The following is a 12,675-nucleotide window of genomic DNA, read 5'->3' as shown; positions in this document are numbered from 1 at the left end:
TGTGTTGTTTCTGTGCATGCATTAGTTGTCTACTTCGGCTATTATATAGTATAATATCATATACTTGCATTTACCGCATTCTACATTCATTGACTCAACTGATTGCGGGTCAGCGCTTCTAGAAGTGGCAAAGTTTTCTATGCGCGCATTAAAGCATTAAAATTCGCCCGTGTTTTGTTTCTCTCTTATAAAGCTTTCCCTATTTTATTTTCAATTGCAGAATGAATTTTTTGCAGTTGCATAAATAACGGAGTTTTTCGTGTTTATTCGACCAATTAAGTGGAGAAAAGTTTTCGACAATTGCATTAAAGCGCTCAACCGGCCAATATTGACCATTGAGCTTACAAAGTATTTATATACAGTGGCGAGCAGAAAAATTTGCAAAGCTGGTAATGTATGAGGTTACTCACTAAATATTTTAAACATTCGTTAAGCTTTTGCTAAGCTTTCAACGGTACAAGTTCCAAATGTTTCACGACACTCTTCAATTTATTATACTAAGTCGCTAAAAAATATAGACAAGGGTACTATTATAAAGAGAGTAAAATACTCAAAAAATTCAAATGAAACTTTCTAATCACTTAGTGAAAGCTTGAGTAAATTAAAAGAAATTTTGTAGACTTTTGATATTTTCTTTCAATTATACCTACCAAATTAGATATCATCACCGCCTTCCGACTACTCTTCCAAGCAGAGATCAGATTGGTGAAGAATCCATAGAACGTCTTCCATTCAAATTTATACCTTTGTATAGGAAAATAATCGTAACTAGCGGTTGCTACATTGATTGGTTGTTATATTGAACCTCATCAGAAGCACAGGTTGGTTCAAAGGGGACATAATAGATAGAGTAAGGGGATTTTAGTCCCGGTAGTTTGACATAATTTGCATAAAAGCTCCAAGGTGGCAAAAATATCCAAAAAGCTTCCCCTTAAAACTCCAAGGTGGCGAAAAGTTCCAAAAAGCTTCCCATAAAAGCTCAAAAAGCTTTTAAATTAAAGCAACCAAATAGATTAATTAATGAAAAGAAAAAATGTTTAAGGAGAAATTGCGGTTAGCTGTTGAAACAAAGCCTGAAAAGCTTTTGAGAGCTTTTGTTTTGAAAAGTTTGGGAATGTTGCAATCTGAAATGCTCGTAAACGAAAATAATTTAGTGAAAAAGTATCAAAAATAGAAGAAGCAAAAAACAATTTATATTGTATTAAAAAACAAAAATTTCAGAACAGCCTTTTAGTGGCTTCACCCAGTAAGGTGAACTGTATGGAGCTTTTTTCACTGATAAAAGCTTTTCAAGAATGTAATCACAAATGTGTCGGTAACGAAAATGAATTTGAACTGAATCTATATAACATTTACATATATAGTTTATGGTATTACTCTGCACATCACTGTATATATGTATTATATATATATATGTATTATGTATGGATTATTTTGTAAAAAATTTACGTTTTAGTTGATCCTTTCACCTTTTCCATACTAAATCCTTAACGCTCACTGCACGCATTGCCAGCAATTACAACAACTCTACAACTTTATTTATGATACATATAGGGCGTAACGTACGTAGAATTTTACAAGTATTTTATTGGTCTACTAACTGTATGTTGTGTGAAACTCCATATAAATGCACATGCAGCATGTTGCACATGTCGTTCGTGACAGTGTGCTGGCATAAATGCATTCCTGCTGACACAGGATTAGATTACACCGTTAAACCCACATGTGTGTGTGTGTGTAAGTGTGAGAGAAAATATTTATGCACATTCGCTAAAATGTTGCAATCCATTAAATGCTTGCAACATAGTTCGAGTGCCAATAGCTAACGTTGTTGTTTTTGTCGCGTTTTTTTGACATGTCACGCACGTTACTCACGCTGTCATGCAGAATTTTCGATGCGTGCTGCTGGCAGTACATGAATGTTGTCTACGTGTTTGTGTCTTTTTATGGACTTAGCAAATAATGCAACGTGTAGGTGACATGTAAATTTAGTTGTTGCAATGCGAAGCGATTGTCATGTATTTATTTTTTAGCTCCTCACTAGTCACCAGTTGCAAGGTGTCTTGCAAATATACTATGTGTTGCGATTTACAGCAGTTATCGATAACGATTAGGCACAGAGGGTCAAACTAGTGGTCGAAGCTGCTTCGTTATCTATGTTTAGACCCTTGAAAAAATGTTTAATGAAATAGATCGTGGCAAGAAGCATCAATTCAGACAAAAATACACTAAATATGAAATAAAAAAGTAAAAAGTATTGTAGGTATCTGAGTAGATTGCCTTCGGATTCTGAGCAGGCATTATATTAATATATTTATTTTTACTAACATTTTAATTTAATTGAGATTTTTTTTAAATTACTCTTTTATCACTGCTAATAAAAGCAGTTCTGGTGTAAAGTTCCCCATAATCGTAAACTACTTTACGAGTACATTATTTTCTTATATTTCCTGCGAAATATAATAGTCGAACAGATTTAATTTAATTTGCATAATTGACGCATACCGCAGCCCTGTTTTGATGAAAATTGCAACGATTTTCCCGGTACTGCCTGATAAATATGTATAAATAATATGTATGTGCAAGCACCGTTTGCTTGCGTAACTCCGACATTTGCTGGTAACAAGCGATTTAATTTGTATTCCATGGAATCCATGACGAAGCCGCTGAAATGCATATCATTAGCACTTGTCAATGTCGCTGATGAACGCATTATTAACTGTGTATGTATATCGACTGTGTGTTTGTAATACATATTGGAACAATAAATGCGTTAATATGCTGTGACATTTAATTGTTACTTGTGTCATCCAATCATTGGACTTATCAGCGGCTCTTGTCAATTAAACTTTACACTTACACCGTGACATAATAAACAGATTTTATATCGAATACATGCAAACAGACATGCATGACATTAATATATACATATGTATGTATGTGTGTACCTATACAGGCATAAAAACTCGGCGCATTGCATAAAGAATCGGTGTTCATTATTGCGAGTAGAGTTACCGATCTGAGCAAAGCACCCAAAATCAGAGTCATCTGTTGGACTAAGCTTAAAAAAGAGAATATTGGAAATGAAGCAATAATAAATCGCTAAGGATCACGTCTACTTTGATATTTACAAATAGCGATTTTTCATATTTCGATAGGTTAAGCTTTCAAAACTAATATACTAAGATTTTAAATCGATAGTTCATATAGCCTTTGAGTTACAACCTTCCAAAGTGTAGCCGCTCAGTTCAATCTATATTTTGATAGCGCCGTCGAAGTTCAAATCTATAATTTTACTTTGTATTCTTAAAATATGTATATTTAAATAACAGGTCAATTGAACAGTCACCGACCTACTAGTAAAACACATTTTTTTTTTTTTTCAAAAATTCGTTTTTGTTTTTATTCATCATACTACCCTTCAAGGGTGATACACTAATTATAGCGACCCTTTAACTTTTCTATACCGTTTTTGTAGCACGATTTGTCCATTGCTTCAAAATAGGCCTCAGTTTCGGCGATCACCTCTTTCTTCGACAAAATTTTCTTCCCGGGCATTCCTTTCAGATCTGAGAACAGGAAATAATCGTTGGTCAGATCTGTAGAATACGGTGGATACAGAAGTAATTCGAACCCAAATTCAAGAATTTTGCCATTGTTTTCACTAACTAGTGAAACGGTGCATTGGTTTAGTGAAACTCCACTAACGCCACGTAATACACGCTGTTGATGTTGCTTCCCTTTTCAAAAATACCGACGCCCTAACATAAACAGCTAACTGCTGCGTTTTTACGCGCTTTGGAAGCGAGTTCATCGTGTGCAGCCTCACCCGGACTGTCGGTTGCACTTCGAAATTAGCCATGTTTTATCCATTGTCACATATCAGGCGAGAAGCTCAGGTTTATTGTGGCTGAACATCTCCAAACACTGCTCCGAATCATCAACTGGTCTTTGTTTTTGGGTGCGATATCCAACCGAAATCACTTTTGCGCTCGTCATTTATCCTTTGTGTTCATTTTAAACACCTTAGAGTGTAAGATATTTGAATATTTCTCTCATAACTGCAAACCATCAAAGCTAATAATATCTTACATACTCCTACACTCAAACTTTTCAAGTCTTCAACCGAACATTAGCCACCCAACAAAATTTGGGCTTTAAAACTAATCACAAATTAAAATTACAACCGGTCTAATAAATAATTTAAAATAGTTTTTCCAGATGCGGAGCTCTGAATTCCAAATTTGTAGGCGCATTTCTGGCATGCAAAAGTTTCTCATAAAAATCCAAAAAGTCCTTTATGAATATATAAATATTTTTAATGTTGTCAAGGGTTTGACTACTTCTAACCCTCTCTAACTTATAACAGTTTAATAAACACGATGGTGACATACGCATATGTTGCAAATTAAGTTTCGTTAAAATGTCTGACTTTTGCTTAATATAATAATATTAGTTTCTATAGACACCAAAACACATATTATATATGTATGTATGCGTGTGTTTAGGTGGCAACAGCCGCCTGTCGCTGTAAAATTGAATTTTTCATTAAATGTTATTAGGGTCTAACGTATATTGGGATATTTTTGTACACACATACCTAGGCGTACATACATATATACTTAAGCGTAAATATATGTATGTGTTTATATAAAGATATGCATGTGGCAATTTCGGAGCCTATATAAGCCAATAGTGCGACCCATTAACGCTATACTAGGGTGGGTAAAAAAAAGAATTTTTTTCGTTTGGTGCTTCACAAAATAGTATCTTAGACACCTCTAAAAAAATCTCTCTATATATACATATTTTCAATTAGTAAAAAATAACTTGTTTCATAGATTTTATAGAAAATTTACTTCTCAAAAAAAATGTATCTATACAATCTTTCGATCAAGTTAAGAGTTTATGAGATAACCAACGTCAAACAACAATCAGTTATGAAATTCATAACACTAGATTTCGTACAACTGTCACTCAAAGTGACCGATCAAACTCAAAGTCGTCTATGGAAAACTTTTTTTATTTGACAAGGTATGTAGATAGGCAAGAAGGTGGAGTGATTGTCTCACGAGGAAGTTTACCTTTAGGAGGCACATTGTGATAACACCGGGACTAAAGTGCCCTCAGTCTATTGTCTACTCTCTGAACCATACCTGACCTGTACTTTCGGACATCTAACCTCGATTGGACCCCACCGAGACTCTACATATTTATTACGTGTTTTTCGTTTAAATATCTGCAAGTAGTATAAATTCTTGCGTTTCCGAAGTCTAATTGTAGTGTACTACCTGTTCAGGCTGGTTCATCTGCTTCACATTTCCAAGCAATACACCTATGTCCTGGAACTCAAGCAGGGTTATTGTAAAATAAGTTGTTAGATCAGATAGGTGAGAGATCAAGGCATTATTTCACTAACTTTGATGAAATCCTAAAGCGGCTTTATGAATTTCAAATCCGCCTGGCTATTTGTATATATGTATAAATATATTCCTTGTTGTGAGCACACTCCTTGTCGAAACAAGAGGACTTTCTTTTATTGCTGGGATCTCACTTGGAAGATACTGCAGCGGTTTAGTATACGGAAAACGATTTTGGTAGCTAGCTTTGGCGGAAAATACCACCCACCTAGCATCCGTTTAGCTAACCTGAAGCTATCCGTATAGATGCTTATCCCTGCGAACTTGTCTACCTCGCACCTTTGAAACATTACGAAACATGAAACTGATTATTCTCCAAGACATGGCTACAATCTCCGAATAAATTGTTTAAAATCGGAACACTATTGCATAAAGCTACAAACTGACCGAACGAAATCAGAATAAGGATATTTTCAAACTTTTATGGTATCAAAATTGCACTTGTGAAGGGTATAGTAGCTTCGGTACAACAGGAACAGGGTATATTAAGTTTGTCACGAAGTATGTAACACCCAGAAGGGGTATATATATAAATGATCAGTATGTTGAGCTGAGTCGATTTAGCCATGTCCGTCTGTCTGTTTGTATATATACGAACTAGTCCCTCAGTTTTTAAGATATCATTTTGAAATTGTGCAAAGGTAATTTTCTCTTCAAGAAGCTGCTCATTTGTCGGAACTGCCGATATCGGACCACTATAACATATAGCTGTCATACAAACTGAACGATCGGAATCAAGTTCTTGTATGGAAAACTTTTACATTTGTCAATGTATCTTCACAAACATTGGTATGGATTATTTTCTAAGGCAACAATGAAATCTCCGAAGAAATTGTTCAGATCGGCTTACTATAGCATATAGCTGCCATACAAACCGAACGATCGGAATCAAGGGCTTGTATGGAAAACCTTCGCATTTGACGAGGTATCTTCACGAAATTTGACAAGAGTTACTCCTAAAAAATTTTTCAGATCGGATTACTATAGCATATCTTCTTCTTCTTCTTCTTTACTGGCGTAGACACCGCTTACGCGATTATAGCCGAATCAACAACAGCGCGCCAGTCGTTTCTTCTCTTCGCTACGTGGCGCCAATTGGATATTCCAAGCGAAGCCAGGTCCTTCTCCACTTGGTCCTTCCAACGGAGTGGAGGTCTTCCTCTTCCTCTGCTTCCCCCGGCGGGTACAGCGTCGAATACTTTCAGAGCTGGAGTGTTTTCGTCCATTCGGACAACATGACCTAGCCAGCGTAGCCGCTGTCTTTTAATTCGCTGAACTATGTCAATGTCGCCGTATATCTCGTACAGCTCATCGTTCCATCGAATGCGATATTCGCCGTGGCCAACGCGCAAAGGACCATAAATCTTTCGCAGAATTTTTCTCTCGAAAACTCGCAACGTCGACTCATCCGCTGTTGACATCGTCCAAGCCTCTGCACCATATAGCAGGACGGGAATTATGAGAGACTTATAGAGTTTGGTTTTTGTCTGTCGAGAGAGGACTTTGCTTCTCAATTGCCTACTCAGTCCGAAGTAGCACCTGTTGGCAAGAGTTATCCTGCGTTGAATTTCAAAGCTGACATTGTTGGTGGTGTTTACGCTGGCTCCAAGATAGACGAAATTATCTACAACTTCAAAGTTATGACTGTCAACAGTGACGTGAGTGCCAAGTCGCGAGTGCGACGACTGTTTGTTTGATGACAGGAGATATTTCGTCTTGCCCTCGTTCACTGCCAGACCCATTTGCGTTGCTTCCTTGTTCAGTCTGGAGAAAGCAGAACTAACGGCGCTGGTGTTGAGACCGATGATATCAATATCATCGGCATACGCCAGCAGCTGTACACTCTTATAAAAGATTGTACCTGCTCGATTAAGTTCTGCAGCTCGAACTATTTTCTCCAGCAGCAGATTGAAGAAATCGCACGATAGGGAGTCGCCTTGTCTGAAACCTCGTTTGGTATCGAACGGCTCGGAGAGGTCCTTCCCGATCCTGACGGAGCTTTTGGTCCCGCTCAATGTCAGTTTACACAGCCGTATTAGTTTTGCGGGGATACCAAATTCAGACATCGCGGCATAAAGGCAGCTCCTTTTCGTGCTGTCGAAAGCAGCTTTGAAATCGACGAATAGGTGGTGAGTGTCGATTCTCCTTTCACGGGTCTTTTCCAAGATTTGGCGCATGGTGAATATCTGGTCGGTTGTTGATTTACCAGGTCTGAAGCCACACTGATAAGGTCCAATCAGTTTGTTGACGGTGGGCTTTAATCTTTCACACAATACGCTCGACAGAACCTTATATGCGATGTTGAGGAGGCTAATCCCACGGTAGTTGGCGCAGATTGTGGGGTCTCCTTTTTTATGGATTGGGCATAGCACACTTAAATTCCAATCGTTGGGCATACTTTCGTCCGACCATATTTTACAAAGAAGCTGATGCATGCTCCTTATCAGTTCTTCGCCGCCGTGTTTGAATAGCTCGGCTGGCAATCCATCCGCCCCCGCCGCTTTGTTGTTCTTCAGGCGGGTAATTGCTATTCGAGCTTCTTCTTGGTCGGGCAATGGAACGTCTTTTCCATCGTCATCGATTGGGGAATCGGGTTCGTCTTCTCCTGGCGTTGTGTGTTCACTGCCATTCAGCAGGCTGGAGAAGTGTTCCCTCCATAATTTAAGTATGCTCTGGGCATCGGTGACTAGATCACCTTGGGGGGTTCTACATGAGTATGCTCCGGTCTTGAAACCTTCTGTAAGCCGCCGCATCTTTTGGTAGAATTTTCGAGCATTACCCCTGTCGGCCAGCTTATCAAGCTCTTCGTACTCACGCATTTCGGCCTCTTTCTTTTTCTGTCTACAAATGCGTCTCGCTTCCCTCTTCAACTCTCGGTATCTATCCCATCCCGCACGTGTTGTGGTCGATCGTAACGTTGCGAGGTAGGCAGCCTGTTTTCTCTCCGCTGCGACACGGCACTCCTCGTCGTACCAGCTGTTCTTTTGCACTTTCCGAAAACCAATGGTTTCGGTTGCAGCTGTACGTAAGGAGTTTGAAATGCCGTCCCACAGTTCCCTTATACCGAGTTGTTGACGAGTGCTCTCAGAGAGCAGGAGTGCAAGCCGAGTAGAAAATCGCTCGGCTGTCTGTTGTGATTGCAGCTTCTCGACGTCGAACCTTCCTTGTGTTTGTTGGCGTGCGTTTTTTGCTGCACAGAGGCGGGTGCGAATCTTAGCTGCAACAAGATAGTGGTCCGAGTCGATGTTAGGACCTCGGAGCGCACGCACATCTAAAACACTGGAGACGTGTCTTCCGTCTATCACAACATGATCGATCTGGTTGGTGGTTTTTCGATCCGGAGACAGCCAGGTAGCTTGATGAATCTTCTTATGCTGGAATCTAGTACTACAGATAACCATATTTCGGGCCCCGGCGAAGTCGATCAGCCTCAACCCATTTGGGGATGTTTCGTCGTGGAGGCTGAATTTACCGACCGTAGTGCCAAAGATACCTTCTTTGCCCACCCTGGCGTTGAAGTCGCCAAGCACGATTTTGACATCGTGGCGGGGGCAGCTCTCATAAGCGAGCTCCAAGCGCTCATAAAAGTCATCTTTGGTCACATCGTCCTTCTCTTCCGTCGGGGCGTGGGCGCAAATCAGCGATATGTTGAAGGACCTCGCTTTGATGCGGATTGTGGCTAGACGTTCATTCACCGGAGTGAATGATAGTACTCGGCGACGGAGTCTCTCTCCCACCACGAATCCAACACCAAACTTGCGCTCCTTTATATGGCCACTGTAGTAAATGCCACAAGGACCTACTCGTCTTTGTCCTTGTCCCGTCCATCGCACTTCTTGGACGGCGGTGATGTCAGCCTTTATTTTCACGAGGACATCAACCAGCTGGGCAGCGGCACCTTCCCAATTAAGGGACCGGACATTCCAGGTGCATGCCCTCAATTCGTAGTCCTTATTTCGTTTTCCATGGTCGTCATCAAAAGGGGGGTCTCTCAGCCGAGGCTGGTTATTGCTATTCGCTGGGGTTGTTTTTTTACGTGGCGGGTCCCAAACCCAGCGCACAACCCTATGTAGGGGATATTTCGCCTTCTCACGTTAGCTCGCCTTCAAACGGATGTTCTTAGGCTACCCAGAGGATACTTGGTCAAAGACCGGAAGTCGTGAGCTGCTTGAGTCATATGTATAGCATATAGCTTCCATATAAACTGAACACATAGTTACTAAAAGAAATGCACCTGTGAAGGGTATAGTAGCTTCGGTGCAGCCGAAGTTGACGTTTTTTTTCTTAGTATTTCAACAAATACTAACTGTTTTGCTGTTAGAGCGTGCGAGACTGAAAATATGTAAGGACCAACCTAATAATGATAATGAAGGGAGCATATAACTTTTTATATGTGTACATACATACATACTTATACACCAACACATACGCCAGTTAGAGGTTTTTTGTTTTTGTTATTATGCAAATGTGTTCATTGGCCCATTTCAATGCCGCTAAATTAACATATCGACACGTACGACCAAATGGCCCACAAGTTCAAATACATTTACGCATATATTCGTATGTGTGTATGCAAATAGCTTCATATGTGTATGGACACAAGCATATGTAGCTGGGTACCAGCATCCCATGCCTATGCGGGCCACTACTTTATTACACGATTTCGGCAAATATTCTAAAACTCACGTACACATATGTATGTTTTTATATATACATGTATATATGGGAACACATACACATAAGACATACGTGTCTTATATAGCCATTTTTGCTTTTGTCTTTGGCATTCTTTCCGCACATATGTTTCAATTTCACGGCTGTTGTATGGACTCGTATGTGTTCGTATTAGCAAGCATAACAGTACAAAAGCTTTAAAATTTAAACGACTTCATAGGCATCCGCATTTGCGTCTTATGGCTATACACACATACCCACGCTTGGTCCTTAAGGAGCTGCTGGTAGCAACATCTTCGCAATTTCTTTCCAACACCAGCGAACTTTTAGACATTTGGGGCATTGACATAACCGTTAAAAGTTGACGCTTTCAAGCTGGCGTTAAGTTCTAGAGTAAATGTTTGCTTGATGTGCTTTTAAAGTTGTGTGTGTATGTGCTTTTAAATGAACTTGAATGCAAGTCAGTGGATTCCTTTCCATTTTATGTTCCCTTTTCTTTCTATGTAAATTATTCTTTACAGACAATTGAGGACGAATTTGAAATGGATATAATCTCTCTGAAGTTCGTTAAGGATTTTCTCGAACACTTATCTTTATCTTAGATCTTTCTTCTTGTTCTAGAATATATTCTTACAGTGGCTTCCAATTATTATTAATATGCAAGTTAACTCTGAACTATTAAATAAATTATGAAGAAGGGACATTGATTCCAAAATTCTATCCAACTTCCTCAGCGACAGTTGGTACTGCCTTACTTAGACTCTAAAGGTCTTAAGAAGAAACATCAAATATAATATCAAGTGCAGCCAGGTCTTTACTTCTCAATTGTCTACTCAGTTCAAAGTGGCACCTGTTGGCAAACTGATTCTAGGTTGGTATTCAAGGCTGACATAGCTGTTGGTGTACGCTTCTCTACCTTATTCAGTCTCGAGAAATCAGAACTAATGGTGCGGTTGTTCGGCCAATAATATCAATACGAGTATCATCGGCATACGCCAACAGCTGTACACTCTTATAGAAGATTGTATCTTTTCTATTTAGCTCTGCAGCTTGTATTGTTTTCTCCAGCAATAGATTGAAGAAGTCACACGATAGGCAGTCCCCTTGTCTAAAACCTCACTTGGCATCGAACGGCTCGCAGAGGTCTTTACAGATCCTGCCGTCAAAAGGACGTACTCGTCTCCGTCCTTATCCGCTCCATTGCATTTCTTGAACGGCGATGGTGACAGCTTTTACTTTGACGAGGACATCAACCTCGCTTGGCTGATAGTATAAAGTTTTATACAAATTTATATTCCGAGACCGACCCCCATTCATAGCCACATCTCTGGAGAACAGACGCTGCAATTAGACATCAGCGAACCCTTGAAGCGAATATGTCGGAGTGGCTCCGCTGAAGATTTCTCTCTTTTAGGCGTGACGCCAGGTTCCACACATGTTGGCTACCGCAATTTGCACAAGGGCCACACACGTTTTTTTGTTGTTGTTTTAGCGACTACACATGTTTTCAGGGTGCGCGGCAAGGGCGCAAGAATAGGATTTGGGTATAGCCTTACGACTATAATTGCTTACGAAGAAGCAAGAGGTATCCATTATAGCTTTTCCGTCTGTACATGCATGAATCAGTCCCTAAGTTTTCTAGATATAGAACTGAACACGTCCTTTTCTCCTCAAGAATACGGCATATAACTACCATATAAACCGATCAAAATCTAGTTCCTGTATGGAAACTGTTTTATTAAGGCATGCTCTAGCTTTGATCGAATCGATGTTAAAGTTTTTTATTGTTACAACCTTAAGTCCGTTTTCAAAGATCTGTCTATTCATCCCTTACGTTTTCTAACAATATGGGATTAACTTTGTTAGCTGGTTGAATTTATATTCAATTCTATTTTCTAAGGCAATCGACTAAAGCGCTTTCATTTATATGCCCTTGTCCTTTTAAAATCGTGGGACAGTTTAAACTCTTTCAAAGTCTTTGTCGTCGAGACAGCAATGTCGCCAACGAAGAATAAGTTTAAGTAAGATAATCGACGAAGACTGGTGATACTCGTAAGAGGGTGCCTGAAGTAGAAAAATCGGCTACTTAATTGAACAAAGTTTGTTGTTATAACTGTGCTGATAAATATAAATTTTCGATTTCCATTTTAACTTTTTAAAAAGACCAATAAACCCTGTTTTTTCTTATTTACACAAGCTCTGTATTTATAGAGAACTCTCAACCAATTCCATTGCTTTTATATTGTACAAAAATAATTGAAAAGTGTTCTAATTCTTTACGGTGATTTTCTTTCAATTGCAGGTGGTTCGGACAGCAACAAAGGCAAGAGCAAGAAATGGCGCAAAATACTACAATTCCCACACATATCGCAGTGTATACACCTCAAAGACAAATTAGGTAAGCCATTTTGACGGATATTAAATAAAAGAAGCGTTTAAAAAAAGAAACGATTTTTTTTAATATAAAAGAAATATAATAACCAATAACAAAACATAATAAAAAAGTGTATTGAACAAGCGGAAAAAGTATCAAATGGGCAGACACACAAAATCTAATTACACCGAGGCTCTTACTTGGTAC

General features: G+C 39.2%; 1 long non-coding RNA gene across 7 annotated transcripts in view; it reads left to right on the top strand.

Annotated features, from left to right (window-relative positions):
- The window catches only part of LOC105231011 (G protein-coupled receptor kinase 2), a 225,332-nt gene that overhangs the window by 200,822 nt on the left and 11,835 nt on the right, over positions 1–12,675 (top strand). For all 7 annotated transcript variants that reach the window (XR_007421778.1, XR_007421777.1, XR_007421781.1 and 4 more), the window contains one exon: positions 12,397–12,492. This is a non-coding gene — a long non-coding RNA (G protein-coupled receptor kinase 2). The remainder of the gene's footprint in view (positions 1–12,396; positions 12,493–12,675) is intronic.

The sequence above is a fragment of the Bactrocera dorsalis genome, chromosome 2 (assembly GCF_023373825.1).
Source record: "Bactrocera dorsalis isolate Fly_Bdor chromosome 2, ASM2337382v1, whole genome shotgun sequence".
Lineage (NCBI taxonomy): Eukaryota > Metazoa > Arthropoda > Insecta > Diptera > Tephritidae > Bactrocera > Bactrocera dorsalis.
The sequence above is the reverse complement of the archived record's forward strand: the minus strand, read 5'-3'. Positions and strand labels throughout refer to the sequence as shown.